Source organism: Talpa occidentalis, unplaced genomic scaffold, assembly GCF_014898055.3.
Source record: "Talpa occidentalis isolate TD23 unplaced genomic scaffold, MPIMG_talOcc4v2.1 talOcc4.2, whole genome shotgun sequence".
In the NCBI taxonomy this organism is placed as follows: domain Eukaryota; kingdom Metazoa; phylum Chordata; class Mammalia; order Eulipotyphla; family Talpidae; genus Talpa; species Talpa occidentalis.
Window position 1 is genome coordinate 49290480 of NW_023602073.1, and position 10938 is coordinate 49301417.

Consider the following 10938-nt stretch of genomic DNA (forward strand, 5'->3'; position numbering starts at 1 on the left):
ATCCCCGACCAGGGAGCAACACACTTGGCCCATCAGACCTCTCCTGTCTTGCCCGCTGCTTCCCTTAGCAGTGTATTTCAGTCAATCTGCCTGTTCTGCTCCCCACTCTCTCTCTGGTGAATCCTCTCACCCCACACCTCTGACCTGTGCTCCAGTTCTTGTATGCATAAATAAATAAATCTTTTTTTTTTTTTTAAAGAAAGAAATCAAGTGTCAATAAATTCCTGGAGACTGAAATGATAGAAGTATCTCTCTTATCACAAAGGTATCAAAAGATAAAACAATAATAAAAGAAATGGTTGGGAAATTCTAATATGTGGAGACTGGAACAAAACACTAATAAATCATTATTGGGTTAAGCAAATTTGTAAAAATACTTCAGGACAAATGGCAATAAGGACACCTTTCTGTAGGGCACAGCAAAAGCTGCATTAAGAGAGGAGTAATACAGCCCCACACCAAAAATCAAGAAAGAGTTCAAGGGCCTCGCTGGTGGCGCAGGAGGTTGAGTGCCACACTGTGAAGCTGTCCGCAGCCTCTGCAGCACTGGAATCGATTCCAGCTGGCATGAAAGGGTCCCACATGGTGCGGCAGAACTCTCCTGTCTCTCCCGCTGGGCCCCTCAGCAGTGTATTTCATCAGTCTGCCTGTTCTGTTCCCCTCTCTATCTCTGGTGAATCCTCTCACCCTCCCGCGCATCTGGCCTGTACCCCGGTTCTTGTATAAATAAATAAATCTTTTTTTTAAGATTTATTTATTTATTTATGCAACCACTGGGTACAGTCAGAAGCGTGGGAGGGTGAGAGAATTCACCAGAGCCAGAGCGGGAACAGAACAGGCAGACTGATGAAATACACTGCTGAGGGGAGCAGTGGGCATGGCAGGAGAGGTCTCTCACGCCATGTGGGACCCTCGCCCATGGACGGGGATTGAACCAGCGCTGCAGAGGCTGCCGGCAGCTTCGCAGCCCAGCGCTCAACCGCTGCGCCACCAGGGGAGGCCCCAATAAATAAATCTTAAAAAAAAAAAAAAAAAGAGGAAAGAGTTTAAATAAATTATCTAATCTTACACCTAAAAGAACTAGAAAAAAACAACAAATTAATTCAAAAGACAATAGAAGGAAGCAAATAATAAAAACTAAAGCAAAAGTACATGAAATGAGGAAATGAAAGTGCAAAAAATTAAGGAAGCAAAAAAGCTAGGTTTTAAAAATAAACAGAATAGACAAACCTCTTGCTGGGAAAAACAGAAAAACTCTAACAAATAGAATCAGAATTGAAAGAGAAGTTACAACTGACATTTCAGGAATACAGAGGATCATAAGAGACCACTAAACATCTACATTCCAGTAAATTAAATAACTCAGAAGAAATAGAAAATTCTTAAAAGTATACAAGCTCCCAAGACTGAATCAGAAAGAAATAGAAAATCTGAACAGACAAATTACAAGCAAGGATATTGCAACAGTAATCCAAAATTTCCCAAAAACAAAGCTCAAGATCAGACATTGTCACTAGTGAGTTCTATCAAAACTTCAAAGATGAACAAAGACCTACCCATCTCAACTCTTCAAAATAATTGAGCAACAGGGAAAGTCACCAGACAAAGTTTATGGGACCAACCTTAACTTGATACCAGAAGCAGAGAACAACATCACGAAAAAGAAAGCTACACACCAATATCTCTGATGAACATACTTGCAAAAATCCTCAACAAAATTGTAGCAAGCCTAATTCAATAAAAAGCATCATACTTTATGACAAGGTGGGATTTATCCCAGCAACACAAGGATGGTTCAACATTTGAAAATCAATCAATATGATTTCAGCTCATACCAGTAAGATGACTGTTATCAAAAAGTCAAGAAATAATAAATTTTGGTGATGATCAGGGGACAAAGGACCCTTGTGCACCATTGATAAGAATATATTTGGGGGCCTCCCCAGTGGTGCAGCGGGTTGAGCGCAGCACTGTGAAGCTGTCAGCAGCCTCTGCAGCACGGGTTCAATTCCCGGATGGCCAGGGAGATACCCACATGGCACAGCAGACCTCTCCTGCCTCGCCTACTGCTCCCCTCAGCAGTGTATTTCAGTCAACCCACCTGTTCTGCTCCCCACTCTGTCTCTGGTGAATCCTCTCACCCTCCCGCACCTCTGGCCTATACCCCAGTTCTTGTTTAAATAAAAATAAATCTTAAAAAAAAGAGAATATATTTGGGGCAGCCACTCTGGAAAATTTGTTCCTGAAAAAAATAAAATAGGATTACCATATGGTGCACTAATTCCACTTCTGGGTATTTACCTGAATGATATAAAAACACATATTCAAAAAGAGATATGTCCCCCATTTTCCCTGCAGCACTATTTACAATATTTGAAGCATGAAACAACCCAAGTCCTAGAGGACAAATGACTGGATTAAGAAAATATGATAATAACATTATTCTTTTTTTAAAAAAAGATTTATTTATTTATGCACACAAGAACTGCAGTGTAGGCCACAGGTGAGAAGGGTTAGAGTATTCACCAGAGAGAGTGGGGAGCAGAACAGGCGCATCTACTGAAACACACTGCTGAAGGGAGCTGCTGGTGAGACAGGAGAGTTCTGCTGTGCCATGTGGGTAGCTCCCTGGCCTGCCAAGGATAGAACTCATGCTGCAGTGTCTGGCAATAGCTTGATAGTGTTGTGTTTTTAACCCCTGGGCTATCAGGGAGACCCTAATCACATCATTCTTAATGGTGAAAAATTGAAAGCCTTCCCTTTAAGATCTGGACCAAGACAAGGATGTCCACTCTCACCACTGTTTTTCAATACAATACAGGAAGTCCTAGCTAGAGCAATTACGTGAGAAGGACATACAAGGAACCCACACTAGAAGCGAAGAAGTAAAACTGTCATTATTTGCATTTATTATGATAATATAAAGAGAGAATCATTAAAAATCCTCAGGTAAAATTAATCAAAACAATAAACCAGCTTAGTAAAAAAGTAGTTTATAAAATCAATACACAAAAATTAGTAACCTTCCTATATGCAAACAATCAGTCTGATGAAGAAATTAAGAAAGCTATCCCAATTACAATTGTACCAAAAAATTAAATACCTGGGAATAAACCTAAAAAAGGAGGTGGAAGAACTATAAAAGGAAGAATTAACATTATCAGAAGAATTAACATTATCAAAATGGTAATTCTACCAATAGTAGATTCAATAGAATTCCAATAAAAAAGATCTCAACATCATTTTTCAAAGAAATAGGATGAATATTACTGAAATTCATATGGAATCTCAAATAACCTCAGAGAAACAAAGCTGTCCTGACAAAACAGGGAAGAAAGGAGGTATTACACTTTCAGAACTCAAACTACAAAGCCATAATAATAAAAATAGTGTGATACTGGAACAAAAACAGACACAGACCAATGGAATCAAATTGAAAGCCCAGAAATGAAACCACACACATATGATCAACTAGTTATAATAAAAGAGTAAAGAAGAGACACTGGACAAGGAGACTCTCTTCATTAAAAGGTGCTGGGGAAACTGGACAGCCACGTGCAAAGGAATGAAACTAGACGACTACCTCACGCCACGAAAACTCAACTCAATGTAGACACAAGACTTGAATGTAAGATCTGAAACCATAAAATATGTAGAAGAAAACATAGGTAAAACACTCCATCACATATGCTGCAGAAACATCTTTGAGGACTCATTTTCAGAAGCAAGGAAAACAAAGAAAAAAATAAACAGCTAGGACTACATCAAACTAAAAAGATTCTGTTTAGCAAGAGACAGTAACCAAAACAGAGACATCTAGTAGAATGGGAGAAAAGATTTGCACAGCATGCAAATATCGAATGCACTGATATCAAAGATGTGCAGAGTTTACACAACTCAACAAAGAGAAAGTGAATGATCCAATAAAAAATGGGCAGGACATCCCCAGTGGTGCTAGGGGTTGAGCACAGCACTATGAGGCTATCCCCAGCCTCTGCAGCACAAGTTTTTTCCCCAGCCAGGGAGCTTACCCACATGGCGCAGCAGACCTCTCCTGACTCGCCCGCTGCTCCCCTCAGCAGTGTATTTCAGTCAATCTGCCTGTTCTGTCCCCTACTCTGCCTCTGGTGACTCCTCTCCCCCACCACACCTCTGGCCTGTACCCAGTTCTTGTATGCATGAACAAATAAATCTTAAAAAAAAATATGGGCAGGGAGCCAAAAAAATCACTTCTCAAAAGAAGAATTGCAAATGGCCAGTTGTCAAATGAAAAACAAAACTTATTATCAGGGAAAGGCATATCAAAACCACAATGAAATACTACCTCACACCTGTGAGAATGGGCATATATAAAAAACAACAACAACAACGGAAACAACAATGCTGGCAAAGATGTGAAGAAAAATGAACCCTATTACACTGCTGGTGAGTGTGCAAACTAGCCCAACCACTATGAAAAGCTGTGTGGAGATTTCTCAAAACATTAAAAATAGATCTAACAGGGCCTTCCTGGTAGTACAAGGGGTTAAGACACAGCCTATGAAGCTGTCTGCAGCCACTGTAGCACGAGTTCAATCCCCGGCCAGCCAGCGGGCAAACCCAAATGGTGCAGCAGACCTCTCCTGACTCTCCCACTGCTCCCCTCAGCAGTGTACTTCAGTCAATCTGCCTGTTCTGTTCCCCACTCTGTCTCTGATGAATCCTCTCACCCCCAAAACCTCTGGCCTGTAGCCCAGTTCTTGTATGCATAAATAAATAAATCTTTAAAAAAAAATTTAAAAAATAAAAAAGATCTAACATGTGATACAGAGATTCAACTATGAGGAATCACCCCAAGAGCATAAAAACACTAATTTGAAAGGAACCTGCACTCTTATATTTATTGCAACACTACTAACAATAGCTAAGATATGGAAACAACCAATATGACCCAAAACAGATGAGTGGATCAAGATGTGGTATATATACACAATGGAATACTACTACAGTGATCGAAAATGATAAGCTCATGCCATTTGCAGCAACATGAATGGAGCTGGAGGGGATTATGCTAAGTGAAACAAATCAGAAGGGAAAAGATAAATAGCAGAAGGTTTCACATATAAGTGTAATACAGAAAAACTGAACAAAGGGTCAGGAAAAAGCCACAACTGCAAACTGACCATAGCTCTGAGGCATACAGGGGAGGGGGAGGAGGATTCAAAAGAGGGAGGGAAGCACACAAGGGTCTGTGGTGATGGATCATGGATGCTACAATGGGGGGAGATTTATGGGGACTACACCTGGGAAGAAATTAAATATTGTATTCAAATGAATAACAATGTTAGAAAGTAAATTAATTAAAATGAAAAAAGAAACAGTGATATGTATATAAAAAACAGATGAGTACACAGAATTTAAAAAAAGATGAAATCTTCATTTTAATAAACATGGCTAGAATTGGAGGAAATTATGATAAGTCAAATGGAGAAAGACAAATACCTTATGAATACACAAATACCTTATGAATTTATGCATTGTGAAGGGGAAAAACACAATCAACAACCTTCATACTCAGTAAAAAAACAAACCTTTTTAATCAGTAAAAAAAATGGCAGTCACCAAGATGAAAAAGGGTAGAGGGAACAACTTGGTGTAGGATTGTGATTGCACTTTTGGTAGTGGGTGTGTGAGACATACAGTTGCTAAGATGAGAAATTGGACACTTAAAATCTATACAGTATGCAAATTAATGTTACCTCCATGTTAAAAAAGGAAATTTTATCCAATCTATACCCAGTCAGAGCCCTTGACCTGAGGAGGCCTGGGAAGGACAGGACAGGACTGTGCTGTCTCAGGAGCCCCCTGCACCTCCAAAGAGCCACTTCTCACCTGTGCTGCCCCAGCTTGGCCTGAGCCCCTCCTCTCTCACCTGGACACACACAGACTAGTCTCTCCTGTCACCCCCAGTCTGGGCCCCTTTCACCTGGGAGCTGAACCAGGTCCTGCTCTGCTCACAACCTGGCAGGGGCTCCACAGCCCCACAGTCACTCCCAACCCCACAGGGTGACCCTTCCCAGGCCTCTGACACCCACTCCTGTGTCCCTCCCTCTCCCTCTGCTCCAGCTGATCCTCAGCCCCCTCTGTCCTTGCATCCCTGGCAATAGACAGCTCCCCACAGACTGTTCCCTCCAGGGGACCCTCACCCTAGCACCCCTCCCCAGGGCTTTGCTCGCATCCTGCCATCTACACTGAACCCCTTGATGGACATAGCTGCCCCTCCCCACCTCTCCCTCCCCTGCTGCCCAACCTGTTCCCTGCCTGTCCCTCCTCTCAGCCCCTCTACAGGAGGGGGTGGGGTGGTTTTCTTGTCTTTAGTCACTGTCTCCTACAGGAAGCAGCTCTCTGAAGGTGGGGTCTATCTGTTTGTACACAGCACCGAGCACATGGCTGATACTCTATAAATACTGGTGGAATGCAATGAATTAGTGACTCACAAGTGTTTCCAATAAAATAAACTAATAAAATAAAATAAACGAATAAAATAAAAGAAAAAAATGAGGGGAAATGTTTTTCACATTTTTGGCAGCTAATTTTGTGTCACACTGAAGCAGGAAGTTTCCCAAGCCTGTTGTTTGGGGGGTCTGATGTTTAGTTTCTGTTGCTTTCCCAAGCCTGCTGCTTGGGGGAAGTCTACCGCTTTGATTCTGCTTAAGATGAGAAGTTGCTGGGTGTGTGCTGCACTGCTTGTTCATGGTGATAGTCAAGACTACCTTGAAGCCCTTCCCGAACAATCAAGAATGCTTATGCTATGATAGATAGCGAGTTTCCTCATACAAACTGTTTAAAACCTTGCCATTCTTGTTTTTGGGTGCTCAGCCCTTTGGGGAGCAATCCCACTGAGCCCTCTGGTATGACAATTAAATCTCTCTCCACCTCTCTGAGTGCCCTCTGATTTCTCTGGGAAATTGCCCTAACAACACCATGAACCCACAGTGAGCAATTGTCACCCCCCCCCTCATGTTACAGCTCAGTGACTGCTCTTTTTTTTTTTTTAAAGATTTATTTATTCATGCATACAAAAACTGGGGTACAGGCCAGAGGTGTCGGGGTGAGAGGATTCACCAGAGATAGAGTGGGGACCAGAACAGACAGATTGACTGAAATCCACTGCTGAGGGGAGCATCAGGTGAGACAGGAGAGGTCTGCTGTACCATGTGGATCACCTCCCTGCCTAGGGATGGAACTCGTGCTGAGTGGCTGTGCTGAGTCCTAACCCCTGAACCACCAGGGAGGCCCCTCAGTGACTGCTCTTAACTGTGTCATCACACGAGTGGTTGGGGAGCACCCCCATCTTTCTAGAGCCAGGGCCCCCAAACAGCATTCCTTCCTGAAGGAAGAGTCCCCAGAGCCCCTGGGACCACCCACCGAGGGAGACACAGGACAGGGAGGGACACACTCACCTTGGGAACCCCCGGGGGGCAGCTGGAAGAGGAGGAGCAGGGAGGGGAGGAGGAAGAGCACAGAGCTGGGGCAGAAGCAGGGCGCCATCTCCTCAGGGCTGGGGAGAGACAGGGCAGGAGGCAGCCAGGCCCACACAGAGGAGCAGGGCAGCCAGGAGCTCTGGGCTAAGCGGGGAGCAGGGCCCAAGGATCCCCACCAGTAGAAGCAGGGCCCTTCCTGGTGACCCCTTAGGCCCTGAGACCAAGAAGGACAGACCTGGCTCTCCTCAGGGCTTCTGACTAGAGACCATGAGGTTTATAGGTTTATCCCTTCCCCTCCCAACCTGAGGAACCCACACCCCAGACCCTCTCTGCTCAGAGAACTTGGGTCCAGCACCTGGGCCTGGGGTGCAAATTGCCCTCCCCCACCATCATCACACACTGTGACTCCCCAGGACAGAGGCCCAGACCCAGGCCCCCATTAAGGACAGGCCAGAGCCTGCTTGTGGTCCTGTCCCCCTCAGTACGAGCAGGTAAGAAGCATCAGGACACACAACACTCTCCCCAAGGAGTCGGGGTCCCCCCACAGGGCCCTGCCCTGCTTTGTCTGCTTTTTCAGTTCACCTGAAGGCCAGTCCCTCCCCAGCCCTGACCTGCCAGGGCCAAGGACAAGGTCCTGCCCCAAACACAGCAGGAGCCAGGTCAGATCCCCACTGCGGGCTTCCTCCTTGTCCTCTCTAACTCTGGGTGAGGGATCCGATGGGACAAAACAGCAGGGAAGGGAAAGTGAGTCCTGGTCAGAGAAAATACCCACTGGCTGGGAGTTGGGGAAAAGCAGGTGATGGTCCTGGGAGGGCAGCTTCTGGGGACTGACTATGAGTCCCCTCTGGACTGAGCTACTCTCTGTGTGACCATCTTGTTCAAGTCTTTTAACCTTTCTACCTCAGTTTCTTCATCTGCAAAATGGAGATAGTTACAACATCTTCCTTCCCAAGACTGGAAAAAGAATTACATGAAGTTGTATTAGAAGAGTCACTAATGTCATTAGAACAGGGTCTGCCCCAGTGAGTGTTACAGACACATTGTTGAAATAAGTGAAGGACACCCCTCAGTGAGGTTGTGCGGGGTCTTCTTAGAGCTACACCATTTCCAGGGCCACCTCCAAACCCACTCCAGCCCCATCACATCCAAAGCTCCATCATTACAATCAGCTGCTTCCCACTGACTTCTTGGAAGACAGTAGTTTTCAAAACTAACACACCTGTTTTAAAAGGGGGAGACTTCTAGAGCATCTCTTGAAGCTTGAGAGGTTTCAATGTTTCCAGCAGATCCTAAATCTCCTGCAGAGTTTGAACCAGCAGTAGCTGCTCAGGAGCCAAACTGGGAGCCAAGAGGTTCTCATGGCTGAGAGAAGGTGGTTCCCAGGAGATCAGAGAAACAGAACCTCTCTTGGGTTGAGGGGTTGAGAGGCCAGCTCTTGTTGCGAGCCAGTCCCAGCAGTCTGGGTGTCAGGGGTTCCTGAAGGATGGGAAGGCGTGGCGCAATTGTAGAGAAAATGATAAGGGAAGGGGAAGGGGAATGAGGAGACGCAGACACTTGATCAGGGTGCTGACATCATCCTCCTGAGGGTCTCAGCACCCTTTATTTATACTAAGCAAATCGTGAGTACACAAGCATAAGGTAGGAAGATAATAATCATCACATGTTCTTTTTCAGGAGCCGCCAAGGGTCTGTTTGCCTTCCGGCAGAGGTGTAACATTTATTATTTTTTGTCTTAAAGAAGGCACAGTTGCTAAACAAATGTTTTCAAAATAGTTATTTACTTTAAACAATCTAACAGTTATTTTATTACTAGCAAAAAGCCTATGTGTCTACAACTAACATTTCTAAGTTTGCCATGGTGAACGATTAACTATGGGCTGAAGGAAAACAAAGGGTAGGAGATTACCTGGGGGAAGGGAGACAAAGAGATTATTTCTAACTAACCTATAAAGTTTAGACTAACATATAACTAATGATTAAAGTAAAAAACAGAAAGATTTTATATAGAAATTATCATCTATAGTATATTGTTTTAATATTGATTTGATATTAAGGAACCAAGGGCCTGGAGGGCGTTAATGCCAGGCAAGCCGCACTGACTCTTCCCTAGCCCCCAACTCTCAATTAGGGGAGGAAGTCTCCTAATCTACACAAAGAGTTTTCTACCTATCACTCCTCTACTATCTAGTCAGCCTAGTTTCCGTATTTAACTTTAAGATCAAGGGGCAATTTTTTCTTCCATAAGGTTGCTGGTTGTTGTTTTAAGGAACTACAAATATTTTATCAGGGGCAAAAGCAGGAGATGGTTATAGCCTTTGATCCTCAAAAAAATGGTCAATATGTGACATGTCAGTAGTTGTAACATTGACCATTTCTGAGTGCGTTATTTGTGCTGCTGTGATTACTAGCTCAACCATTCACAAATTGCTGTTGACTTATTCTTGAATGCATACTCTAACAGCCACCATACCAATTGTCACATCCTAGGGAATTAGCCCTAAACAAACAGGAAGAATTTAGCAGGAGTCAACTATGGCGTCTCCTGGTTTATCAGGAATTTTCTTATACTTGGAGCGTGGCTCGCCTCTGCCACCCAACTGTTATCCTTAACTTTAAAGTAAAGGAACTTCTTTCTCTAATTAGCTCTTGCCTCAAGACACCACATCTCTATATCAAGGACTTGGCCGATAGATGTTTACAACCTTTTGTTTCCAGAAGTTTTTTCACTGGTTAATGTAAAGTCAAATGTTGAACTGCTGCCTTTTTGGCAGAGGACTACTAATTTTATGAAAAATGCAATATTTGTATCATGCAGTGCCATTTGTCATCAATTTGGTTATTCAGTAATTGATTAGTATTTGCAGTTTTACTTTTAAATGTGTATTTTAGCAATGGTAGAAACTAGCCATAAACAAATGAGGAGAATCTTGGAGTCAGCTAATGAGATTCCTGATTTTTCAGAAATCTGCCCCATACCCGGACTTTTGTCAGATGACATGAGTAGCACGGCTCCCCATAAGCTCTGGCACCGTAACAAAGTTCTCCCAGTTCAAGAAGTCACCCTGTAGTGGCAGGATGGCCACAGAGCAAGATCTCTATGATCCAGTAGACAGGGAGAGGAGAGTCCTGGAGCCCTCAGTGGCTTTCTCAGGCTTGAATTGAGCTTTACATGTAGTGTGGCAAACAGGTACATGGCAGGCATGGGTGCCAGGGAGCCAGGAGGCTGGTAGGTCTCCAAGACCTCGGCAAGTCTTCATTCTGGGCTTCTCTGGCTTCTTTCACCCTGTGGGGTAAGTAGGGGGGAAAAGCATCAGGATTTTCTGCCCTCCCACTGTGCACGTGCACTCAGCCAAACACCGTGGCACTCTTGGCGTGGTATGCGTGGCGTGCATGCATGTGTGGGTGGCGTAGCGTGGTACAGGGCAGTGCAGTGTTGTGTGGTGCTGAGGACGGAGGAGTGAAATGGCAGAGTGCT